The sequence below is a fragment of the Scatophagus argus genome, chromosome 23, assembly GCF_020382885.2.
Source record: "Scatophagus argus isolate fScaArg1 chromosome 23, fScaArg1.pri, whole genome shotgun sequence".
Taxonomy (NCBI): domain Eukaryota; kingdom Metazoa; phylum Chordata; class Actinopteri; family Scatophagidae; genus Scatophagus; species Scatophagus argus.
In genome coordinates this window covers 3,306,045-3,325,254 of record NC_058515.1, presented here as the reverse complement: position 1 = coordinate 3,325,254, position 19,210 = coordinate 3,306,045, and the positions used below count along the sequence as shown (strand labels likewise).

Below are 19,210 nucleotides of genomic sequence, written 5' to 3'. Positions count from 1 at the left end.
GAGTAAATATCTTGCCTTGTGCATCTTTAGTAAGCATGAAATTAGAGTACCACAGATGGCTTTAAAAGCATATACTTTCGTCCATTCCTTCACTGAGAAAATGGCTCCTGGGCTCTTGAGGCACTGCCAACACATGCTGTGAGGAGAAATGGCGATTTGCGTCCCATGTCCAAGCTATGTGGTTGCCTGCTGGGTCACATGCAGCGAAGGAGTTCCTGAAGGGAACGCATAGAGTAAATGAGAGGTCTTTTTAGCACAAGCGACTAGTTGCAAGTTGTTTATATTATTATTTGAAATAATTTTTTTTCCTGTGTTGACAGTACATATTTATTGTGATTAATTTTCAGTATAGTGTTCACAGAACATTGGAAATGTCCTCATAAAAAATGAAAATATAATGACTTCTTGTCAGGAAGTCTGTTAAATGCGCTGCAAACTGTATATATTGACAAAAAAAATATCTTACTTTTCACCATGTCAGCTTTATTACAATTGTAGCTTATGAAATGCCAAGATAGACCACATGAAACTCCACAGGACACTGCCTCGCCTCATTAACACAGATATTCAGTTGTTTTAAATTAATCAAAATGTATACATTTGTTAATTTAAGGATGAAATATGGTGATATATTTGTGTTTTTTTGGTATTTCAGAAATGCATGTGTAGCAGAGCTCAGTTTGGCAACATAGAGCTTATGTACATTTAGCATTCAGCACTCCTCACAGACTTGATTTAAACAGGGGCAGAGACAGGCCGACAGGCTAATAGACTTGTTTGTTCGAGCCTTTGTTTGCATATTTAGTGGTGTGTGCTGAATTAAGCTGCATCACCCTCACCTCCTCATTTCAAACCACCCTATGTTTCATTTGTGTCTTTGATTGTTGTGTGTTGTTGCTGTTGTTACGTTGGCTGCTGTGTTAGCCAGACAGAATATGAGTGGGCCTGACAGTAAGAGGATGATTAGCAAGGTGCTCTTTTGACTCTTAGAAGACTCAAGCAAGGAGGAGGCGATAATAACTGCTCAGTCGGCATGACAGCCATGCCGAGATAAGCAGAGAGAGATCCCTCGCTCCTTGAGAGGGGGAGCAAATGATGAAGAGGGGAGAGGATAGGGGTGCTGAATCCTGCATTTGAGTTGTTGCCTGTGGGGAGCGTTAGCGGCTTTACTGTGCCGGTGGTGATGAGACAACGGTTAGAAGTGTATGGCGCCAGGTGTGTGCGGAAAGACCTAGGAGATGTGTGTGTGAGACTAGTGTGTAGAGTGGAGGAAAGGACCTCACCAGCAGCCTGAATAAAGATGTACATCCACAATGAAAAAAGAATGATTCAAGTGGAACCATTAGTCAGCACTACGTGCAATGAGTTTGAAACAGTTTCAAACTTTCAAGATTGCGTGGTTGACAGTTCAAATCTGAGACATGAGATTATTATTAACGCTGACATTAGCTTATTACTCTTTTTGTACTGTATATGAACATACAGTATCAGTATTATGGGTCCATTGGCTGCTTTAGAGTTCAGTCCCTCCTGCTGTTTGTCTTCTTGAGACTCGTGCAATGTTTTCTTGGTGACGGGTTGCCATACTACAGTATTACACATTCACAGTGTCTGCTTACCGATAGCACATTTCTGGAACATGGATTTTACAATTTCATTTTAAAATAAGACTGCAAAACAGCAGCCAAAATTCATACAGAACTTACATGCAAATTAGATTTAACCAAATATCTTTTAATCAGATGGAATAATGTTTACCAACACTGTTTAATTCATGTGTCAATACATTCAATTCAAATGTGTCATGCAATAGTATGTCAACCTCTTTTGCAGTGTGCATGTGTTGCTATAGCTGTTCTCTATTGCAGTGTTTCCTTCCTTCCTCACAACAGCTGCACGTCTTCAGACCTGCCTTTCCGTCTTCATTTCTGCCAGCCTGAAATATTGAAAAACAAATTTCATCTCTTGACCTTGAGAGCCTGCCCCAAGTTTGACTTTTGGCTTCTTTTCTTCAACTAGTTGTCTTTGATCTCTTTTCGTTTGCGTAGTCCTTGCCACACGGTCTTGTGTCCTTGAGTGTTTTCTGGACTTACTCAGTCACAGAATACACATTTTTTCTGAACATGTCAAACTTCAGGGACTTTTTCTTGAATCTACTCTGAAAACCAAGGTAGGACTTGTTAAAATGTGGAGCATTTTTTAAATCGGTGTATGAAACTGCTGCTCCAGAGAAATAAAAAAAGATAAAATAATAATAAAATAAAACAGCTTTTCCCTTCCATGTGCCCTTGATTTGTCTTCTACATCTCTTAAATGGATAGCTTTGAAAGGGTTTTAATTCCTTGTAGAATTTCCTCCATAATTATCTTTCTGTAGCCACAGAAATCAAATAGCTTGTATCCTACTTTCCTGTGTCTGCATGCATAACGAGAATGGAACCAGGGATAAACAGGTATATGGGCTGCACCTCTTTGTAGCTTTATAAAGGGTATGTATGAGTGCCATCAAAAGACGGAATTGAAACGAGGTGGATAAAATGAATCACAAAGAACCAGCCTGCTACACGATCTCACACTTTACCTCGCCCTCAGCAGCGATACTGTGACAAATACGGTGCATGCAGTGAGTACACACTCACACACACACCTTCTGTGTGACCTGCCAGGCAGACACGAGTTGCCCACATTTACACCAAAATGAAATGAAAATTATTTTAATTTTGCTTTCAAAGAAGAATGAAGACCATCAATAGAGTGATTGTCATTGTTTATCCTTCTCTGCAGGGAATAAGAAATTGGCATAATTATTCTACCATCATTGCTCACACTGCTGTTTGTGGATGGCCAGCCTTGGTGGCCGTGATAGATGAAGCATAGGGGGACTTGGTTGTTTAGTAGGTGTATGTATACCCACATGCTCTGAAATAGCAATATACCTGCCAAAAGTGTAATGTAATATATGAGCTAGGCTGGTTACAACATTTACAATCACACACCTAACGTTGCATACAGCCATAATGACACATTATGAATGGAGTTTCACACTGTAAACATTATTCAATAGAGAAATGCTCAGTTTAGACACAGTCAGTCATTTGTTTCACTTTTGCTGGAGAGGTTGTCAACATTATTGACAATACAGTTATTATTTATGAGAAGGAAGAGAGAGAGAAAAGGTTTCAGAATTTTTCAGTATTGATGTTTCACAGCAGATAAACTGAAATAGTTTGTCTCTATTGACCTTTTTTTATTACCTGTTGGACATCAGCAACATTTGCTATGATATGGTGAAGGTTATCACACCTGGAATGAAAAATGATTGATTTTTTTTTTCAATAATATTTGTACATTTGTAAATAAAAAGCAAATCTGAAGTTATTGAAATCCAGATTTTAATACTTGAATAGGAGGATGAGCCATTTGGCCTTAAACTGCTGCTTATCATGGAGTTCCATTTGCCCTGGTTTCAATTGTGTCTTAGTGTCACATAATTTTCTAAATATTGTTACAGAAGTATCTCTACCCTGCCAAGAATGTAAGATATTTAAAGAGCAAACTCACCTTGAATTTTTCAAATGTTTCTAAGCTTATTTGTAAGCCCATCCTTTTGAAAAGTCACAGAGTTTATTGTCCAGAGTGATAAGTAAGGGACAAAACAAAAGTGTGACACATTGAGAAGCAGCAGTAAAATGTTATCTCCTCTGGCTGATTGTGATGATGAGGGCATGCAGGGCTGTGCTTTACTTTCAGGCATTATTTAAAGCTTGCCTCCATGTTCTTTGCGCTCCACTGTCTCATAAAAAATTCAGACATTTGTTTTTATAACAGTATTGTTTTTGTTTTATTCATTTTAAAAGACTTTTACTTTAGGGGCATCCGTTGACATAGTGTTTCCCAAAGTGCGGGCCACCGCCCTTTGGTGGACCATAGTGGCATTGCATGACAAAATGAGATGGCTGATGGGCTTCTGGGATCTGGCTGAATTTTTAGAGGGCCTTAAGGCTCCAAAGTTGTTGGGAAGCTCTGCAAACAGAGCTAACAAGAATATCATTGAAGGTGTTGCTTGTAAAAATCTTAGCCCACCATTAGATTTGTTGTTTAGGCAAAGTTTTAACGACCTTCTATATTAATTTATTAAGAACAAATGGAAATTACAGGAGATATGTACACAAAATTTAAAAAAACACAAATTTTCAGAACAAAATTGCTTCTACATGCAAATTTCACTTTTTAGTGTGACCTCCCTTAGTACTGAGCACATCTTCACCTTTTTTGGGGAGCTTGTTGTCAAGTTTTTGGAACGGTAAACTTGGCATCTCGATGAAGCTGACAGATGCTGAGCCAGGTCTTTGTCAGACTTCTTCCAGTCTCTCAAAGAATTAACTATGAGGAACTTCTCATCAGATTTTCAAAGTTTTATTGACTTTCCAGTCCTTTTCATTTTGTCCTTGACCTCTCCTGTTTCTTCAAATTTCTTCTTTCTACATATTAGCAAGCTTCCAATGAGTTATACAATGTGTGTGTAATGCTCCAGCATGTCTTGGACAAACCTGGTGTAATAGACCTTTTTCACAGCAGTCATTTTGACATGAATTATAACTAAACACACACACACACACATATATATATGTCAGGTTTTTAACTTGAACTTGAAAACCATGGTCCAGGAAACCATTTTCGAGAGCTTCCACCCACCCTTCCCTGGACTGAGACCAATTGCTTTATTTAGTCCCAAGTCATACTGGACTGTAGTCTTCTTTTTTTAATGGCATTGCTTATTTTTCAGCATCCACCTGACATGGCAGATAAGAAAATGAAGCCCAGCAGTCTGATTTGCAGAAAGTTTACAGTTCATTGGAAATGATCACCATAGCCCAGGGTTATATCGGTTGCCTTTCACCCGTGGATAAAGGGAAGCTGCACACTGCTCACTCTTGCTGAATAAATATGTCAAGTTTCCATGTAGAAATGCTGCAGTGCAGAGGGACAGTTTATACTGTGTTGGGTCAGTATGTTTGTGTATCTGAAGTAATTCAGAGGCTCCAATCCCAGGAGAGAAGCTTTAGTTTTGTTGAATAGTAGTGGTAGTAACTCCTTCTGTCAGTCAGTTTGCTCTGACAGCTACCGTGCTGCACTCTAGAGCGGTTAGTACATGAGTTATGGCTTGGATGACAGAGCGAGCACAGATGAAATTGGTCTTTGGTGTTACTCTTTTTTACATGCAAGGAGTATCCTGACTTAATACTTTCAAAGACAAGTACTCTCCACCAGTATTTTGTGTTAAATGTATCTCTTTTATAAAACAGCCTTTTATTTTCTGTTCTCATTAACAGTAGAAACATCTGGCACTACACCACTGAAAAATGTCACTTTCAATCGGACCTGCGGGTTATTGTACTTACTGTACCACCATGTTCGTGCACGCAGATGCATTCAAGTCACAGCAAATAGAAAAAAACCGTATACACACACACACAAACACCAGAGAGTGTTTGTTATTCAGCAGCAGCCTGCGGTGATTGACTGGTCTATTTGTCTCTGCGTAGCGTATAAGTGGGCCACTTGGTATTCTGCCTTATTCATCTGGAACCAACTCAGACAGAGATGCTGTGTAAGTGTGTGCAGTATGAGGGCTTTGTTTCTCTCTTGCTTTTTCATTCTCTGCTTATGCGAGCAAGAGAGCGGCCAAGAGAAAACCCGGTGGAGAGGGACAGAGAGGGAGATGCTCGGCAGAAAGGGCTCTCTCTGTTCAGTTCTTTGTTTAACTGCTTGCATTTGCTGGGCGTTAGCAAACACGTGCACAATGAATCCAGCTGCCAGTGCATCGTGCTGCCAGGCATACTAATTGAGCGCAGACTGCCAGTGTGTTTGCAGCACTGCTGATTTTAATCTGCCTCCTCTCTAAATCCCTGATTTCTATTTTTCTATCTCCCCCTAGCATTCCCACAAATATTAAAGCACCAACTAGTTATTAATGACTAACTTGCTGTTGCACCTTTCATTCAGATCTTGGAATGTCTGGAAAATTTGATGCTGCTCCATACCTTTTTTTGGAAATATCATGTTTGATCATTTTATGTTTTGATCTCAAGAGGGCTGTTAAAATGTTAAAATATTTATGTACAAATTGACCTCTGTGTTTTCAGTTACTGTAGCTTCGGTTTCTCCAGTCCTTTATTTATGCCATACTAGTGCTATAACACTAAGGGAATTGACTTCAACAATTCTAAAGGACTCCTCACTAAGTATTGTACTCCTTCCTTTTGCTAGCCTACTGTTAACTCTTGATAAGCTTGATAGGTTTCAAGAAGCATCGGTCACGCCTATCCCCTCTTGCAATTTCTCCTCACCAAACTTTAATGAAACCTGATTATTGAGATGCATTCGCGCTCCTCTTCTCCAGCAACTCCACGGGTGATCATTTGCTTTGTGCATCAGTTGAAATGCAGAAAAAAGGGGGCAAAAGATGGCTATTGGTCTCCGGAGTAAAAAAAAGAAGCCTCATGAATCCAGCCACGCTGTACGTGTAATGCACTTGGTTTAGGCTAAACATCGATTTTGAGGCCGCTAGTTGTGATGAAGGTCACACTGGCTTCAGCATGGACTCAGTGCTCAACACAGCGTGGATCAAGACAGACTTAAGGGGAGGCTTTAGCCCTCTCAGATTCTCATCACCAGCTGAAATCACTCAGGATAAACTCAGGAGGAATGAGTAAGCAGAGCTGCACACCTACTAGAAAGAGAGAGACACAGAGAAAAAAAATCTTCTCTCAAACCCCCTGATCCAATAAGGGAAATCAACTGTTTTCACCCATGGAGGCGTCTGGGAGAAAAACAAGCACGGTTGACGCATAAAAGTCAACTCATAGAAGTTGTCTGACTAGCTTCTTGGGCTCACATTCTATGTAACTCCATTCTCATTTTTGTTGATTGTTCTTATTCACTGTTCCCACCTCATCTGTGGTTCCTGTCTCCTCTCTGCGCTGTTTGCAAGCCAGCCCAAAAGAACTGCTGTCCAGACCTAGCAATTAACTGCCACCTCATTAGGCCAGAAACGCAGTGTGAATCCTGAATAATTACTTGGCTTACTTTTTTTTTTTCTTTGTCATGCCCATGAATACACACACACAAGAACCCTCTCTACTTCTCAGCTGTGGGCTGCTCCACAAATGAGATGGAGAAAGACTGCAGAGGTTGCAGCTATCTTCCCATTTGCAGACACTGAGTGAAAGCACGGGCAAAGAAACGAGGGGATGGATGGAAAGAAGACAGCACGAGTGAGGAATGAAATAGTGTTTGGGCATGCAAAGGCAATTTTGGATTCCCCAAAAGGGGGCAGCGCTAAGCCTATTGGATGTCAGAAGTCACCGTGTCAAGAGCCTGAAGGGGATTGGTTGGGGGTTGGTGGCCACATTCTGTGGCCTGTAGTGCTGAGTGTGGTAGGTGAAAGTAATAGCTTGATTTCAGTGGGAATAGCTCCTTTCACTGGCATCAATTAAAATTCAATCTAGACACGTGAAGTCAATAGTAAAACTAGGTGAAGCTATCACACCCACAACAATAATTTTTACAGTTACATTATCTGTTCAACTTCGAGTCCAGTCACACTGTCATATTTTGAAAGCCCACATTTCTTAAGTTCTTGAACGTTCCATTCCTCATCTGTTTCCTCCGTGGTGTCTGTTTGATTATGAGCCCGGGACCTTTGGCAGGTGAGCCACAAATCTGCTTGTTTCTTTGGGTAAAAATACCTGATGAATTTTGTGTTGTTTGGAACTGGTGCTGATTTTCCATTCTTTGCTTGGTTTTAATTAAAGATCAGATGAGCTTGTAAACCCCAATATTCAGTGAAGGACAGTTAATGAAACTTTGTAATAACTTCGAGACCACTCCGGCTACTTGCAAACAATATCAAAAGCCTTTCACTGTATGCTGGATAAGAACAAGAGTGATAGAAGGGAGAGCTTGTGTGTTTATGTGGACTTGGGAAAGAGAATCAAAATATTCTAAAAACAGAGGAAAGCAATTATTTCTCACAGGCGCTCAGTTCACACTTTTTATATTAGTCAGTTCCTTTGTTTACGCTTTGTAAATAGCAGCGCTGCTCATCTAACTAGTGTCAATATTCTGGACCTGATTGAATTCAGTGGTGCAAATGCATTCCCAAATACTATGCACACATTCTCCAATCAAACTGACACATACACATGTGAGGGGGGTGGGGGGGGGGGGTTGTGCAGCACTAGCGTGACACTGGTGGTAGTCACAGGCGGGCGCTAAAAGGCTTTCCACCCTCTCATTTATTATCCATTTCCAGTCATTTCTCTGGCTTGCGCTGACTCATGGTCAAATGGGACGGATATGTTAATCTCTTAAAAGAGCTCTATTTTGTCTCAAGCCATTCATTCTAACATTCCCTAACATTAATTATACAAAAAAGCTAAATTTTCCACATTGTAGTAAACTGTAGTAAGCAGCCATGCAAATGTGTCAGGTAGCACAAATCAGGAACTTCTTGGCTATGGAATTTGTAACAACCAGTTATTCTAATATTCTATTTAATATTAAGGTAAGCTAGGAGCAGCTTATGTCAGACTGTGTATTAGGAATGACAATGCAGTTCTGAAAGTAAGCATTTTGCTGTGCCCTATTTTTTGTTGCCACTGTACTTGTAAGTATGAGACAGGGGAAGAGGCTCATCTTTAGAAGAAGGTATCATCTTTGCTATCATGAATGACAGCTGCAATACAAGCAGAGGCTGAGTTTATCGTTGGTAGTGCTGACCACCTGAAATAATAGCCGGTGCTTTAGGGATGATGGACTCCCAGAATATATTAAATATTGGATCGTACTTTCCACACATAGGATTTAGTGGGAGGAAATACTGCTATGTCAGACAGTCTAATTCCCTCGTGCTCTCTCTCTCTCTCTCTCTCTCTCTCTCTCTCTCTCTCTCTCTCTCTCGCACACAAACATGAGCAAGCACGCACGCACAAACACACAAGAAACTGCTGAGAATGTCAATGTTTCCTGAGGGCATCTGCACGGAGAAAGACCTTTACTCAAGTTGACATGGTAGATCATCAGGACTGACACGTACGGGCGTGCACGTATGCATGCAAACACACATCTTCCTTGTATTTATCCCTGTGGGGGGATAAGCTGTCGATAAGCTGAGCTGACAGCCTCCTCTTCACCTTGTCTTCCCTCTCCATCCTGTCCTCTTCCTCGGCTTCTCTACCCCCTTGCTCTTTATTCCCTGTACAACTCCTGTTGCTCTCTTTTCCCACTGCTGCTCCCTGTGGGCCGAGGGAATCCCATGTTACTGGTAACGGGGATTAAACATTCAAAGCGTGAGAAATTTGAACATTAGAACTGTGATGTAAAATTAATTGCGGTCTTTCAAGTCGATTCAAGCCAGCCTTTCGATAAATGTTCAAGGCAAGGCATAAGTGTGAGGCAGCTTTCATAAAATACCTCAGCTTTTGTCCATATTGGACATATTAGGAATTATCTCTGTCTCTGATATCTTTTGTTTTAATGCGTCTCATTTTAAAGATCACATTTCTTCTTTTGTATACATGATCATATGATATTGTCTTCAGGAATAATATTGCCATTGAGCATTTCTCTCATCTCACCATCTTCACGGCTGCCTCATTTTTAACACAAGGACTTTTTTTTGTTTGTTTGTTTTGCATAAAAGCCTGGCTTTCTGTCTTTCTTTGTCTTCAGTACGTGTAAATTTCACCTCTAAATTAATTCAGTAGTGATAACAAATACCAACACACTAAATATAGCGCAGTAACAAAAGTCAGATTAGGATAAATATGGATAAAAGAATAGATCATTTCTATCTGGATTTCATCTGAAAGTTTTGCATAGACCTTCTGTTTTACATGACTCGTTTTAAGATTTATCCCTACTAATTTCCAATGATTGCTGAATTATCCCCAGTAATAAATATGATCAAAAAATGAAAAATACAGCCATTGTTGTCCAATAGATCTCATTGTCTACTACCAGTCCTGCATCCTTATCCAAATGTTAACAGCTAGCAGGATTAACTTTCCTATTTGCCAGCTTGTGAGAGGTGGTAAAAACCTAAAACTCCATCAACTAGATGTGCATGTAGGCTAAGTGAGGAAAACACCATCCTTATACAGTAGTAGCAGTTCATGCTGCTTGTTGATTTAGTAGGCTTCTGCAGCAGTAATTTGTCACAGATTCTTTTTGCCTGGCTATTTAGATATATTTTGTTATCGGACTTTGACTGCTGACTGCTTTCATATCTCCACTAATTTCCAAATCAAACCAATGTCTTTGATAGATTATGTGTTAGCTGGAAGCTTAAAACGGGTTGTGAAAACATGCACTTCATCTGAAGCCAATATGTATCTTGTCCGACATTTTTTCCCCTCCACAGTGCCTCTTTCGAAAAAGGAAAATCAATGGCATGAATGATTGCTGTAATGGAGCAGTAGCAATACTCTCCTTGAAATCTGGCAGTTATTCAGCATGTCAGGAAGCATTTTCACAGAGAACCACATGAAAACCATGTGAACTGGATATAGTTGGAGCATACAATATAATACAGTGCAGTTTGCCTTAAACAGCCAGCACGTTTTCTGTGGTAAATTCCCAATTGTTCACAGTTTTGAATGTTAAGAAATGTCCACTCCATGTCAAATGCCTGATAATGATTATGGTAGTGAAATTGGTCCATATTCCATGTAGCTGTTGTAATTGTCTTGTTAAAGTGGTTACAATGTGTTCTGAATGCAAGGAGTGCGTGTATGGCTTATATTCGTTCATCGGGAGCATCCGTGTAGTGCAAACCGACTCCCTCCCCGAACCCAGACTGTCGTTTTTGTACTCTATCAGAATAAAACTAAGCTCACGCAACATCTCCTCTGTCCCTAGACCAGTAATGGAATTCCCCAAGCGGAAACACAGTGGCTATTTTAAAGCGGACCTGAATCTGGTGGCTAGTGGGGTGATAAATGATTGCAGCTGAAGAGGGCGATAAATCAGGAATATCCCTCAGTCCCCCTTTCTTAAAGAATTAAAATACACAGAGCTGCATTTCACTGCATAGATACAAGCTGTGACATTTTAATAACTTTCTTTCTGCCTCAAGCTTATCCCAAAACCCCTTTAGAAAAAGGGAGAAATTTTTACATCGTCTTGTATATGACGTGTACAGAGATGAATGTAATCGATATTTTGTTTTAAGCATATAATTGTAAACCCTAACCCTCAGTGTATGTGCCCCACTGTTAATATTTGATGAAGACCTTTTTCATCACAGTGTTTGGCTTAAGGAAGATAAGCATAGCATAGCATAGCATTGTCCCAAATGCCATGGCATGCTATGCTTCCAACTTTGTGGCTTTTCTATTCCATTATGACTCCCAGTGCACTGGATCAAAGATTGAGAGCAAGGCCTTTTCAACCAACATCAGTGCCTGACCTCACTAGAAATAGAAAACTACAAAACTATACTAACTACACTACAAAACTGCAAAATCTCCTTTAAATTCTAACCATGTCCGCAATTATTGGTTGTATGAATGTTGTGAATATTAATTTTGTGACACCTACATTGTGAAATTCATATGTTTATGCTTTTTATTCATAGTATTCATGTCAAGGCTTCACAAACATGCCTTATCATGAAGTATATTTTCAGTTATTGAGCTATGGACAGCTATGGATCCATCAGATAAACATAATTACACATAATAATTACATAATTAAGCTTTGAACTGAGTCTTTAATGAATTTTACACCTCCTGTAATTGCCACTCAGCGTGCATTTTCAAAGATGCATCGTTTCACCTTGACACAGGATGTGTATTGCTGGTTTGGTCCTCCCTCCTATTAGGTGCTGAGTTCACACTCCATGCAGACTAAAATGTACATGCTCCAACACTCCTTAGTGAACATACCAAAAACTATAGCTATTATAGCTCTATTATTACATTTTCCAACATTGGTTGATCTGTGTGCAAATTTAATAGATGAGCTGAAACTAGTATGACAAATTTACTTCATATCTTATGCAGATCAAATACTCTATTTGCTTGGTGTGATTAAAATGAAAACCTGCCTGCTACCTGCACTGATCTCTGCTTCAGTGTTATTATAATGATTTTGAAATCACTGTAGAATTTTGTATCCCATGTACCTGTACACACACACATGCACACGCACACAAACTCATAAGTCTTCCCCACAGCACATCTGAAGAGGGCCAGGGATCGATTGAGGCCAGGCATATGAGCATAACAAAGTAGACAAGTGTCCTTGAGCAGAGCAGAAACCACATTAATAACCCCCAGTGATGACGACCCACTTCTCTCTGAATGCAGCCATTCTCACCGTTTGAAAATGCGTCTCTGTAATAATGATAATACATGTGCTCCAGCAAATTTGTTTTCTGGCAATCATCAGAGAATCAAGAAAAATCTGAATCCTGTTTGGGATGCTGAGGAGGGTGCAGCTGGAGCATCCATCGTGTCTCCATGTATCATCTTGTTTCTGAATAGCCAGCACAACACTATTCTCTCTGCCTGTCAGATCACTCACTACAGATGTATCTATCTTGTGTTTCCCAACAGTGTTTGCTTGCCTGACTGGCTAGAAGCAAGCCAGAACCTCTTCCCTGTTCCCTTGTCTCCAACCCAGTGCTTGGCGCTTCCTGTATTATTCATGGCAAGGCTGTTCTTTGTAAATAGAGTAGCTTAGGCAACCCATACTGACTGGCGTGTATCGGACACGATCTTAGGCATGCCTGACAAAACATTTTCGCTGTAAGAGCTTATGAAAGCAAAGGTGGGAGGGAAATTAGCAGATGAATGCCATGGTGAAACAAAATGTCATATCAACGTTAAGGCTGCACCCCCACCACATACACATTTTCTTAACACACGACTAGAAGCCTTACCTTGACCTGGTTACACAAGGGCTGAAAACTAAACCCCTTTAAATGGCACAAAATGTGCTTATAGCAGCAAGGCTGTTAAATGTTTTATTTTGGATGTGCTTGTCCATGTGTATGGTGCTTTGTTGTCCTATAATTCATTCCATTCACTTAGGATTAGACATAGAATTTATCAGTCTTTTAACATTCAGGTGTGGCGTGAGGGTTTTTTCTTTCCTGAGGTTAGGTGGGTACAAATACATAATGGGATTTATCTTTAGGACATGGCGAATTGGAGAATTTTAATCAGTTTGTATAACAGCTACCGATTAAAAAACAAAAAAACAAAAAATCATCTGTGGGTGGGATATTCTTTTCTTCTATCATGGGTGAAACTTTCTGCAAGCCACTTCCTCCTCCTCATACAAAGAGCCATGGCTTCTAGCTCCATTTTTTCAATCTGATTTAGAAAACCACTGTATGCATTTGCCCTTCACCTTCCTATTCCATGAATGTACAGGCTTAAGGATAACCATCCAGCTACCTAGAGGGGAAATGAATTTAAAATCACACGCATTTATGGAATTAGCCAGTGGGACATTTAAATTTCATTGAAATGCCATGAAAGAAGAGAGAGAAGAATTTGAATTGTAATTGTTTTTTTGGGGGTTTTTTTTTTGTCTGTCCCCTCTCTCTCTTCTGTTGCACCCACTACTCCTCTCCCCCAACCCACACACACACACACGCACACACATCATCACCACTCCCATGGTTCCCACAGTTAAATTTAGCTGTCCTAATTCCTATTCTCACCTCTCCGCTCTCTGCCAGTAAGTAGCACTTGTTTTGTCTTCTGCATTCCTTACCATGTCCCCTTTTTTGTTTTGTTCAATTTGACAGGTACGTAAATGTGATGTTACCTGCTAATGTAGTATCTGTGTTTGTGAAAGTTATTGTATCTCCTTAATAAAGGACCTGGTTTGCTCCATATTTACCTTTCACATCAACATTCCAGTCAAGCAGTAGATCATAAAAATGCATGCGAAAATGTAGTTTTAAAAGCGGTTGAGTTTAAAGTAATTTAAAAATGTTTTACATTGAAAATTCCATCTTCTCTTGCCCATCATACTGGAACGTAATGGCCTGTAACACATGTAGTCACTTTGGGAGCATTAAAGTTTTATTTTTCTGTACATTTTTTGTGGAAAAATCATGAAATACTGCTGTCACTCAATAAGAAAATCACTGAGGGGGAAAAAAAAGAGGGATACTCTTCTTTCCCTCAATGATTTTCTGTTTTAAGGTGAGCTTTGCCTTCCAATAGATGTTTTACAGACTTCTAAATTGGCCTATCTTCACTGCTTGCCACAGATGGAGCATGCATGAATAGTCTGCATACAGGCATTGAGTGTGTTTCGATCTAAAAACCCATCAGCGTGATTCTCCTCAGTGTGCAAATACGCATACACTTTCACGCCCATACCCTCCCTTTGCAGACACACACACACACACACAACCTAATAAATACTGCCTCTCTATTTTGTGTCATTCCCATCCCGGGAGAGAGGCCCATATCGACAGGCAGCACAGCTTTGCTTGATCGATACTTTCTTTCTCTGCCTCTCCCTCTCTGTCTCAGTCTCTCTCTCTCTCTCTCCCGACTCGCCTCACACATACCACAGCTTTCCGTTCTGCCGCTGCGTCTTTTTTTTTGGCCAAATTACTCTTCATCTTGAAACACATAGCAAGAAACCACAGATGCTCTGATCAGTTTAATTTGTTTTTTTCTTTTTTTTTCTTTTTTTTTTCTTTTTTTGATCAATTACCCAGCATCCCCCATGTTGAAAGCTGGCGAAAGGGAAGGCAGAGAGGGGTGGGAGGTCTTCTGCATTTTTATTGTATATCAGAAATTTTCAACAGCAAGGTGCACGGTGCCTCACCCCTGATTTGCACAGGCAGCCACCGTCAGCAGCAGTATAATGTGCTGTTGGGAAAGGCCAAAGGGTCACATGAAACCATTTAAGTCCAGCTAGATTGAATACAGCTGCAATGCTTTGTTGCTCGCACTCTTATGAATAGTGTATAAAACCTGAAGCTTTTTGGTTACACACACATGCACACATCCCGGGGGTTAAATAGCTTCATACATATTCAGAAACAATGTGTTTGTCTTATCTCATGCTTCATAATGTCACCAGCATTGAAATGCCTTGATTTAGCAGAATCCTTAATAGCAGCTGAATTGGCTCATTTTTTATAGTCAGCCACAATGACTTTATAATTGCTGCTTCTACAGCTGCTAATGAAAACGCTAAAAATAGTTGTAAAATGTATTTTATTTGAAATGTCGTGATCATATCAGTAAAGTTAATCTGCTTTAAAATTCATCGACCTTAAAATGTTCCTCTAGTGGTTTATTCAGTGAAAGAATTTTAGAACAGCTTCCGCTAAGTGTAGGTTTGTTTGTGACTCATAGTTCACAGTAAAACAAGAATACGTGAGTCCTCTCAGAAGTGGACCGAGTCCAAGTGGCCAGTATGCGATGTTTAATTAAAGACCAGTGGTGGCAAAATGATTTAGTGGCCTAATTTTAGATATAGTACATGAAGAAGGGAGGAATTACAGAGGAAGGTGGAGAAACAAGGATGCAGAAGAAGAAGTATATGTCTGCAAGGCCCCCCCTCCCCAGAGAGGAATCTTGCTTTGAAGCTTTGAAGCAAGAAATCTGGTCATTTTTGGAGGCTTAAACACCAAGGATTACATCTTGTCCAGTCCACAGGCAGGACAGACTTATAGACTCTGCTTATACTTGTGTAGTGGATGGAAAAGGTAAAAAAAAAAAAGAAAAGATTAAACAGAAAGAACAGGAGAAAACTGTGACTCTGTGCATAGATTCAGTATCTCCTAACACACTGACACTCATCATTGGTGGTATTTGGGCCTGTCAAGGACCAAAAAAATCCTAACTTTTGATGCCTGGCCTAGCTGCAGTGATAAAATATTGAAGCAGTTTTCAGCTCACAGTGCAGTCACCGCTCTTCAGATATTCTGCTTCAAGATAAAAAGCTGGACCCCCCCCCCCACACACACACATACACACTGCTATACTTCACCTCACGCCCCTCCCTCTCTTTGTCATACTTGTTCTCTCCATCTCTTACTCACCTTGTCTCATACTTGTTATTGTCTTAGTGCACATTTTCCTGTATGTGAGAATGAATGTCAGTACTTACATGTGAAGAGCAGTACTAGTTTGTCTCATGCAAAACTGGTTTGCACTTGCGTACATGTCTTCTTTTAAGCACAGAACATATCGAGTGTTTAAGTGCTTCTTTGCTGATCTGTATGCACATGTGCTTTGTTCTTGGTAAATGTGAAGTTTCACCCCAGATCAGATGTCAGATTGTGAATCGTGACTGACAAAGAATCAATACTGAGTCTCTTGTTACCTACAAAGATACCTGGGATTGACTTTTAGTTGATTTTGATATACTGACACAATGTTACACAAAATAACTACAAGAAACTAGACCTTCTCATGGCATTTTCTGTAGTTATACATCTGTACAAAATGAACTTGAAATCTTTGCTTATATTAAACAAAAAACAAAACATCTAACTCATAAACATTTCCAAGATGTAAATGTCAGTAAGGTAAATTTAAGTTTACACAGTGTTTAAAAACAAAGGATGTAGTGTTCCATGGAATACTCCCAAAACTACATGTTTTAGAAACAAGATGATACATGGAGACACGATGGATGCTCCAGCTGCATCCTCCTCAGCATCCCAAACCTGGTTCAGATTTTTCTTGATTCTCTGATGATTGCCAGAAAACAAATTTGCTGGAGCACATGTATTATCATTATTACAGAGACGCATTTTCAGACGGTGAGAATGACTCTGATTTATAGAAAAAATTTACATCTACAGCTAAGATTTACAGAATCCACATTAACCGCACAGTTTGTTGTGGCACAAACTCACATAACATGCAGTCATTCACTACTGCCTCCTTGAAGGGTCTCTTCATCTTGCATTCACACTTGAAGATGCTAGTTGTAATGGTGGACGTTTTCTGTAAGCATGTCATATTCCAGAAAGACAGTGTTGTTTGTTGGAGTGACTAAAGAAGTGGACAGACAGTGATATGCGCAAACATAGACAAGTCTAATAGCAACAGAGCCATGTGTTTTGCAAACTGTAATATTACACAAATATGAAGGAATTAAACACACAATCCAGGCTAAATGCAGGAATGACAGCTGGCTAAAATAAATAAATAAATAAATAAAAAAAAATCAAGTGTGTGAACATTAAAATACATATACTGTGTCTGCAAAAATAATTTAACAAGACATGCACATCCCAGCAGCAGTCTTAGGAAGATCTTCAGTTTTAAATAAAAATACATAAACAAAAAATAAATAAAAAATCATAAAATAAATGCCTTAAAAATACACGACTGAATCAAATTAATAGTTACCCCAAACTGACACACCAAGAGCACTTTTGTTCTTAGTCAGCTCTTTTGTTTCTGACTATGCTGCGTGTGCTTTCGTCTGCGGCCTAAACTGCGTGTCGTCCTGCAAATACCACGTGTATGTACGTGAATGAGTTGCCATATCCCACAACTGGAACCAGCGTTCTCATGTCCCCTCACAGCCGCCGTGTCTATGCCTTCCTTTCTGTTGATCTGAATCTCAGTCTCTCAGTCTGGCCTTCTCTCTCTGCGCTTCTCCTCCCATATGGCAGTGAGTCATCACAGCAGTGAAACTGTGAACACAGGGAGATAAGCCAGTGAGTAGCGTATGGTAACTACAGCTGACAAAAAAAAAGCAGACAAAAGAGGGAGGCAGGGGATGGAGATACGTTTCATTTTCTACTATTTTTAAGTTCATGTGAGCTATCCAGTCATATGGCAGGGAAAAGTCCTTCCTAGGTTGATGCCTGGTTTGTGTTGAACTTGTTTCCACTGTTAGAAGTCAACAAATACTCAATTTTTAACAATTTTTTTTGTGATTTTAAAAATCATATAATATATATTATTATGAGCATTTTCCAATATAATAATGAATCTGTTACTGCTCTCCAGTGGGCAAAGTGTAGCAACAGTTTGGGGAAGGCCCTTTTCTGTTCCAGACATGGTTGGATGAGTTTAATGTGCAAGAACTTGACTGGCCCACACAGAGACCTGACCTCAAAACCCATCGAACACCTTTGCAATGAACTGGATCAGAGATTGCGAACATCAGTGTTGGACCTCACAAATGCTCTGCTGCACAAACGGGTAAAAGTCCCCACAGAAAACACTCCAAAATCTCCCCAGAAGCTGCAAAGCTTTCTATGTATTGAGAATACAATGTGATTAAAGTGCCTGTTGGTGTAATGGTCAGGAGGCCCAGTACTTTTGTCCATATATTATATACTTAACCCAGACTGGTTTACTGGTCATAATCTTTTCAGATATAAGTAAGTACCAAAGTGGTGTACTATATACCTGTATTCAGTTTACATGATAAATAGTCATAGTGAATATTGATTTGATGATGATATCATCAGTTTTCTAGGTGTATAACTTGAACATTATTACTACATTATTACTCCATCACTAAAAGCTCTGCAAAGTCTTGATCCCCATTCTCAACTGATTCTAGTTATTTTAGTTAGCAAGCAGCCATTATCTCTCTGAACCCACATCAGATGTTCGGAGAAAATAAAATGTCTTGGCATATGGCTTCTATTAGAGAAAGCATTTCGAAAAGATAACATGCCTATTTTAGTAATAAAGTTGATGAGCTTTTGTATCTTTTTTGGCCAAGAAAAATTATAAAAGTGTGAAAACGCAATTAAATGTCTCTGCAATAGCACAGCTTATTAACTGTCCGCAGATGAGATGGAAAAGTGTTTAAAGCTAGAAAATGGGCAGTTACTACAGTCTATAATATGTACAATATTTTCCAATAAAAAAGAAACTCACTTAACCACTTTATAAATCTGAGGAAATAAAATGCTATATTATTATATTATTATTATAAATTATATTTGAAATGAATTGGGAGAATAATATGTTTAAAAAAAATAAAAATAAAAACCATAAATCACATGATTAAAAGTGAGAGAAAGCATCTTGGCAGGGAGAGAAGAGGAACAGGAATGATTAAAGAGTGAGAAAAGAGGTAGAAGAGATCCATACTGTAGGTAGATATTGTTTCCTCATCTCCTTTGGTCTCCAGGGAATGAACGCACACACACACACACACACACACACATCCGCCATGTTCAG

General features: G+C 39.5%; 1 protein-coding gene across 13 annotated transcripts in view; it reads left to right on the top strand.

Annotated features, from left to right (window-relative positions):
- nrxn2b (neurexin 2b) overlaps positions 1–19,210 on the top strand; it is a 584,209-nt gene that overhangs the window by 324,040 nt on the left and 240,959 nt on the right. The window lies entirely within an intron of this gene.